The following is a 6,926-nucleotide window of genomic DNA, read 5'->3' as shown; positions in this document are numbered from 1 at the left end:
ACTACCTTATCTTCTAACTCACTGATTCAGTCCTCTGCTCCTTCTAGTCTACTGTTGAAACCTTCCATGGTGTTTTTGATTGTAGCTATATCACTTTTGATTTCTTCCTGATTCTTGCATAGGTTGTTGATTTTCTCATCCATCCGGTGTATGAATTGTACGACCATTACTCTGAATTCTTTTTCTGTCATGTTGCATGCTTCAATTTCACTAATTTCCTTTCTTGGCAACTCCATATTTTCTTTCCTCTGGGGATTGTGTCGTCTCAGCATTCTATCTCCAGAAGTTTTAAACATCGAGTTGCATGGGCCTGGGCTGTGTGTACTGGGAGCTTCGCACCACCCTAGTGTCACTGAAGAGCTCCAACGCTAAGATGTGCGGTTGTCATGGGTTGATGGGAACCAGGCTCTCTCAGATTCAGTGTTACCAGTGCTCAGTGTGGCCTAGTATGCACACTTAGAATCAGGAACCCGTCTGCACTGTGCTGAAACAGAGACCCCCCTGGAGTGTGTTGAAAATCAGAACCCCCTAGCGTGTGCCAGGAGTCAGAGTTCCCCAAGAATCCAGTATCAGAGTCTCTGTTGCTTCGCGCGGCCTCGCATTGAGAATCAGGGTCCCTGTGTGCACATGCACCAGGAATTGGAGTCACTGGCTCTTAGTGTGAATGCACAGGGAATCAGGGATCTCAGGCGCAGGTGATAAGAAACAGAGTCAAGTCACTCTTGCTTAGTGCTGCCTCCTGCCTGGAGTATCAGGGTTCTGGAGCCTGTGCTGCGGGGAACAAATTCCCAGAGTTCACGCATTCCCAGGCTAAATTTCCTGTAGCAGTGCGAGGCCAGAGCAAGGGCTGGGTCTATCAGTTACTATGGCACTGCCTGTGAGCCTGCGGGGAGCAGGATTGGCTCTGTTACTCACAGAAATCTGCCGCCAGGATGTCTGGATTCTTGGTGTCTGTGGGTCTGTAGCTGTGGTCGCAGGTCTCTGTCCCCAGTGGCTGTAGGGTCCTGGTTTGCGTCTGAGACCAGACTGGTTGGTGCTGAGGCCAGGATCCTAGTGTCAAGCAGCTCTGTTTCTCAAGATGGCGTGGTCGCTGTGCCTGCGCTGGCCGCCCAGGAGTGTCTGCACTGGGAGTGGGGCTCTGCCATCTAAGACTGCCCCGTTTGGCAGCCCCTTGGAAGACCTGCAGAATCTAACTGTCCCTAGCTCATACATACACACACACACCACACACGTCCACACACTCCTCTATCACTCCCTCACTCTCTCACACTCTCTCCCTCCCTACCTTCCTGTCCGTCGCCATCTTCTATCGATCCATTTTTTTTTTTTGAGGTAACTCCATATTGCTTTCCACAGTGGCTGCACCAATTTGCATTCTCACCAACAGGGTACTATGGTTCCCTTTTCTCCACTTCCCCCAAATACTTACTCATTGATTTATTTATGATAATCATTCTGTCAGGTGTGAGGTGATATCTCATTGTGGTTTTAATTTGCATTTCTCCAATGATTAGTGATGTTGAACATCTTTTCATATGTCAATTGGGCATCTGTATGTCCTCTCTGGAGAAGTGTCTATTCAGGTCCTTTGCCCATTTTTTAATTGAATTGTTTATTTTTGTACTGTTGAGTTTTATAAGTTCTTTATCAATTTTAAATATTAACCCCTGATCAAATGTATCATTAAATATATTCTCCCATTCAGTGGGCTGTCTTTTCATTTTGTTGAATTGTTTATTTTTGTGGTGTTGAGTTTTATAAGTTCTTTATCAATTTTGGATATTAACCCCTTATCAGATATATCATTGGCAAGTATGTTCTCCCATTCAATGGGCTGTCTTTTCATTTTGTTGATGGTTTCCATTGCTGGGCAAAACATTTTTAGTTTGATGTACTCCCATGTGTTTATTTTTTCTTTTGTTTCCCTTGCCCGAGGAGATATATCAGGAACAATATTGCTATGAGAAATTTTTGAGATTTTACAATCTAACATTTAAGTCTTTAATCCATTTTGAGTTTATTCTTGTGTGCAGTGTAAGAAGGTAGAAATGTCCATATTACTCAAGCAATCTATAGATTAAACACAATCCCTATCAAGATACCAATGGCATGTTTCACAGAAATAGGACAAATATTCCAAAAATTTATATGGAACCACAAAATACTCTGAATAGCAACGCGATCTTGAGACAGAAGAATGATGTTGGAGGAATCATGCTGCTTGATATCAAACTATATTACAAGGCTATAGTAATCAAAACAGCATGGTACTGGCATAAAAACAGACATATAGATCAATGGAACAAAATAGAGAGTCTTGAAATAAACCCATAGCTTTATAGATGAAGGAGGCAAAACCATATAATAGGCTAAGAATGGTCTATTCAACAAGTGGTGTTGAAAAATTGGACAGATATGTGCAAAAAAATCATCTTATTTATTTTAAAGTCCCTGTGTTATAAACCCAATATCTGGATCTCCTCTCCACCTCTCTCTATTACCTTTTTTATCTTACGATTTTGTGTCAATTTTTCCTGCTTCTATTTTACTTTCTTTTATTCCATTTTAAATAATTCTTTATTGTTGAAAGTATTACATATGTCTCCCTTTCCCCCCCATTAACCCCCTCTAAGCCCCCCAGCCTCCCCTCAGACCCTCACCGTCCCATAGTCTGTGTCCATGGGCTCTGCATATATGCATACAAGGTCCTTGGTTGATTACTTCCCACCCACCTACCCTCCCCTGCCTTCCCTACAAGATTCTGCGCTCTGTTCCATGCTTCCATGTCTCTGGATCCACTCCATTCATCAGTTTATTTTGTTACTTAGATTCCACATATGAGTGAGATCATGTGATATTTGTCTTTCTCTGACTGATTTTACTTAGCATGATACTCTCTATGTCCCGCCATGCAGTTTGAAGGGTAAGAGATTCTTTTTTACTGCTGCATAGTATTCCATGGTATAAATGTACCACAGCTTTTTTATCCATTCATCTACTGATGGGCACTTGGGCTATTTCCAAATCTTAGTTATTGTAAATAACACTGCTATGAGCAAAGAAGTGCATACATTCTTTCTGATTGGTGTTTTGGAGTTTCTTAGGATATATTCCTAGAAGTGGGATTGCTGGGTTAAATGGAAATTCTATTTAATTTTTTGAGGACACTCCATACTGTTTTCAATAGTGGCTGCACCAGTCTAGCAGTGCATCAGGGTTTCCTTTTCTCCATATCCTCACCAGCACTTGTCATTTGTTGATTTGTTGATGGTAGCCATTCTGACAGGTGTGAGGTGATACCTCATTGTCATTTTAATTTGCATCTCTGATGATCAGTTACTTTGAGGATTTTTTCATATGCCTCTTGGCCATCTGTATGTTCTTTTTGAAGAAGTGTCTACTTAGGTCCTTTGCCCATTTTTTAATTGGATTGTTTGTCTTTCTTTTGTTATGTTGTATGAGTATCTTCTATGTTTTGGATATTAACCCTTTATTAGATGTACTAGTGTCCTGGTGCAAGAAATTTGTGCACGGGGGGGGGGGTTGGTGTCCCTCAGCTCAGTCTGCACCCTCTCCTGTCTGAGACCCCTTGGTGGATGTCTGACTGCCGGATTAGGCCCGATTCCTTGACTGACTGCTGGTTTAGGCCCAATCCCCTTGTGGGGAACTGGATCCCTTGTGGGATCCGGCCTAAACCGGCAGTCGGACATCCCTCTCACAATCTGGGACTGCTGGCTCCTAACTGCTCGCTTGCTTGCCTGTCTGATTGCCCCTAACTGCTTCTGCCTGCCAGCCTGATCAACCCCTAGCCACTCCCCTGCCAGTCTGATTGACATCTAACTGCTCACCTGCCAGCCTGATTGCCCCCAACTGACCTCCCCTGCTGGCCTGATCACCCCCAAGGCTTTTATTAGTATAGATATGACCCCTCACAGAAAATTTCACTAACCCTGCTTTACAATAAGGGCTTGATGATTGAATCATTGGGGCCAGACACCAAGATTTCCTTTCTTTGAATGGTGGAGGGAATAATTATCTTGTCTTTAAGTTGCCTTGAACATCAGATGAGATAATGACTTAGAAGAGTATAAAAGCACCATATAAAGACAACTGTCTTTTTCATGTGCTGAAAAGACAATAAAGTGGTAAAAAGGAAAACACTATTTTTATTCTCCCCCTTCGTTCCTTTACAGCCTTTATTTAAACTTTGAAATTTATAAAAATTTCACTCCTATTTTCATTTCTTTACATTTGATATTATTTTGTATTAGTTTCAGGTTTTATATTAGTTACAGAATAGTGGTTAGACAGTCATATACTTTACAAAGTGTTCCCCGACATTTCCAGTACCCACCTGGCATCATACCGTCATTACAACACTATTGACTATAATTCCTATTTAAGTGACAATAGGTTTACAGGTTCCTTCCAATCTTTCTTTTGTGTTGCTCGCCCTTTACTTTCTCACTTCTTCCTTCATTTTCTTTATATAGTATCTCAATTGGCCCTCAAAGCTCAGAGAAGGCACTGGGACACGCTTAATCCGTTTTACAGACCAGGAAACTGAGGCCAATTCCGGTTGGCTGTGGAACTGGACTCAGTGTGCAGGGAGCCCTCACAACTGTGCTCTCCACCCTTCCTAGGGGACAGCCACGGGGCAAACAGAAAAAACCTTCCCTTGAGGCTTCAGACCCTCCTTCTCAAGCACCTCTTCATCATAGACACTCCACATTCTTTTCTCCCCCCTGCCCCCCCCCCCGCCCCCATTCTTTACTGCCCCTCACCCCCCTTCTCTGGAGCAGTTGGTTGGCTTCCACTTACCACATAGGCGAGCTCCACCGTGGGGCGGAGCAGGAGTGGACTTGCTTTTGGGCCAAGGCGGTAGCAGGAGTCACTGCCTCTGAAGTGCAAAGGCCACCCCAGCCAGACCCAGCTAGCGCTAGGAGCTTCTCTGAATCGCCTCAATCAGTCGGGTACTCCGCAGTGCAGCACCCCTCCACTGAGGTGGCCCCGCCCCTCAACCTCTCCCTCAGGGCTGTGGGTGTGCACCCCTCTGCCCAGGCCCGTCCTTCCATGCCCCTTGTTCCCAGCCAGGCCGACCTGTGTCTTGGGGCCACTGCAGAACCTTGCTCTCCGCAGGCAAGGCAGATCCCCGCCTGCTGGCCCCCTGCCCCAGCCCGAGCCCTCTCCGGTGCACCCCACCTTGCCAGGTTTTTGCCTTTGATCTGTGGCATTGGTGACAGCACACTCCTAGCAAGCCTGGTACCCAGAGGCACACAAGGTCAGTTCTTTGCCCAGAATGTTAGAGGGTGCAGTCACATTTGCAGATATCGCCCAGAGCCTGCTGGTGAAGGCAGCGCCTGTGTGGGGTGACCTCATAGAAGACCGGTTGGCGCCACCCTGTGCCCTTTGGGCTGCCTGCCTCCTGGCAGGCCGCTTCCCCATAGCCCAGGCACTCGCCCTCAGGCGGCCCTGCAGTTGGGCCTCGAGCCATTTCTAGGTCTCCACCCTCACCTGGGTCACCTCCTTTCTTCCACATTCCGCCTTCATCCATCCCTCTCTCCTGCAGTGCTTGCGCCCCAGGCCCGGAAGAAAAGGACCGAGGCCAAGAAGGACAAAGCCCAAAGGAAGTGTCTTGAACTTCCACATCCCATTCTCTGGATTTTGCTCCCCACTCCCACTCTGCCCCCTGCCCAGCGGTTGTGATGTTATGGAGTCCCAGCCTAATTTGCATATTCCTCTTTTATTATATAAGATCATTGCTAAATATGTTCTCCCATACAATGGGCTCCCATTTTGTTTTGTTTCTGATTTCTTTTGCTGTGCAGAAACTTTTTATTTTGATATAGCCCCATTTGTTTATTTTCTCCTTAGTTTCCTGTGCTCTAGGAGATGTATCTGTAAACATATTGCTAATGAGAGATTTTGCTGCGTATGATTTCTTCTAGGACTTTTATGGTTTCCTGGTTTACATTTCAGTCTTTTATCTATTTTTAGATTATTCTTATGTATGGTGTAAGTTGATGGTCTAGTTTTATATTTTTGCATGTATCTGTCCAATTTTCCTAATATCATTTATTGAAGAGACTGTCTTGACTCCATTGCATGCTCTTGCCTCCATGTCAAATATTAATTGAGTGCAATGGCTTGGGTTGATTTCTGGGGTCTCTGTTCTGTTCCATTGATCTATATACCTGTTCTTGTGCCAGTACCGGGCTGTTTTGATTATAGTGGCTTTGTAGTATAACTTGAAATCTGGTATTGTGATTCCTCCAACTTTGTTCTTCTTCTCAAGATTGTTGCAGCTATTCAGCAATTCATTTACCATGTTTGGAGTATTTGTTCTAGATCTGTGAAATATGCTGTTGGTATTTTAATAGGGATTGCATTGAATCTGTAGATTGCCTTGGGTAGTATGGACATTTTAATGATGTTGATTCTACCAATCCATGAACACGGTATATTCTTCCACTTTGTTTATATCTTCCTCTATCTCTTTTTTCAACATCCTGCAGTTTTTTTCTTTACTGATTAAGGTATTACATATGTGTCCTTATCTCCCTATTGCCACCCCCCACTCATGCCCTCACCCCTGGGTATCTGTGTCCATTGGTTAGTCTTATATGCATGCATATAAATCTGTTGGTTATCTCTCCCCCTTATCCCTGCCCTCCCTTACCTTCCCTCTGAGGTTTGACAGTCTGATCAATGCTTCTCTATCTCTGGATCTGTTTTTGTTCATCAGTTTATGTTGTTCATTATATCCTACAAATGAATGAGATTATGTGATATTTATCTTTCTCTGACTGGCTTATTGTGTTTAGCATAATGCTCTCCAGTTCCATCCATGCTGTTGCAAATGGTAAGAATTCCTTCTTTTTTACTGCAGCATAGTATTCCATTGTGTAGATGTACCATTCTGCAGT

This window comes from Myotis davidii, unplaced genomic scaffold, assembly GCF_000327345.1.
Source record: "Myotis davidii unplaced genomic scaffold, ASM32734v1 scaffold687, whole genome shotgun sequence".
In the NCBI taxonomy this organism is placed as follows: Eukaryota; Metazoa; Chordata; class Mammalia; order Chiroptera; family Vespertilionidae; genus Myotis; species Myotis davidii.
The sequence above is the reverse complement of the archived record's forward strand: the minus strand, read 5'-3'. Positions refer to the sequence as shown.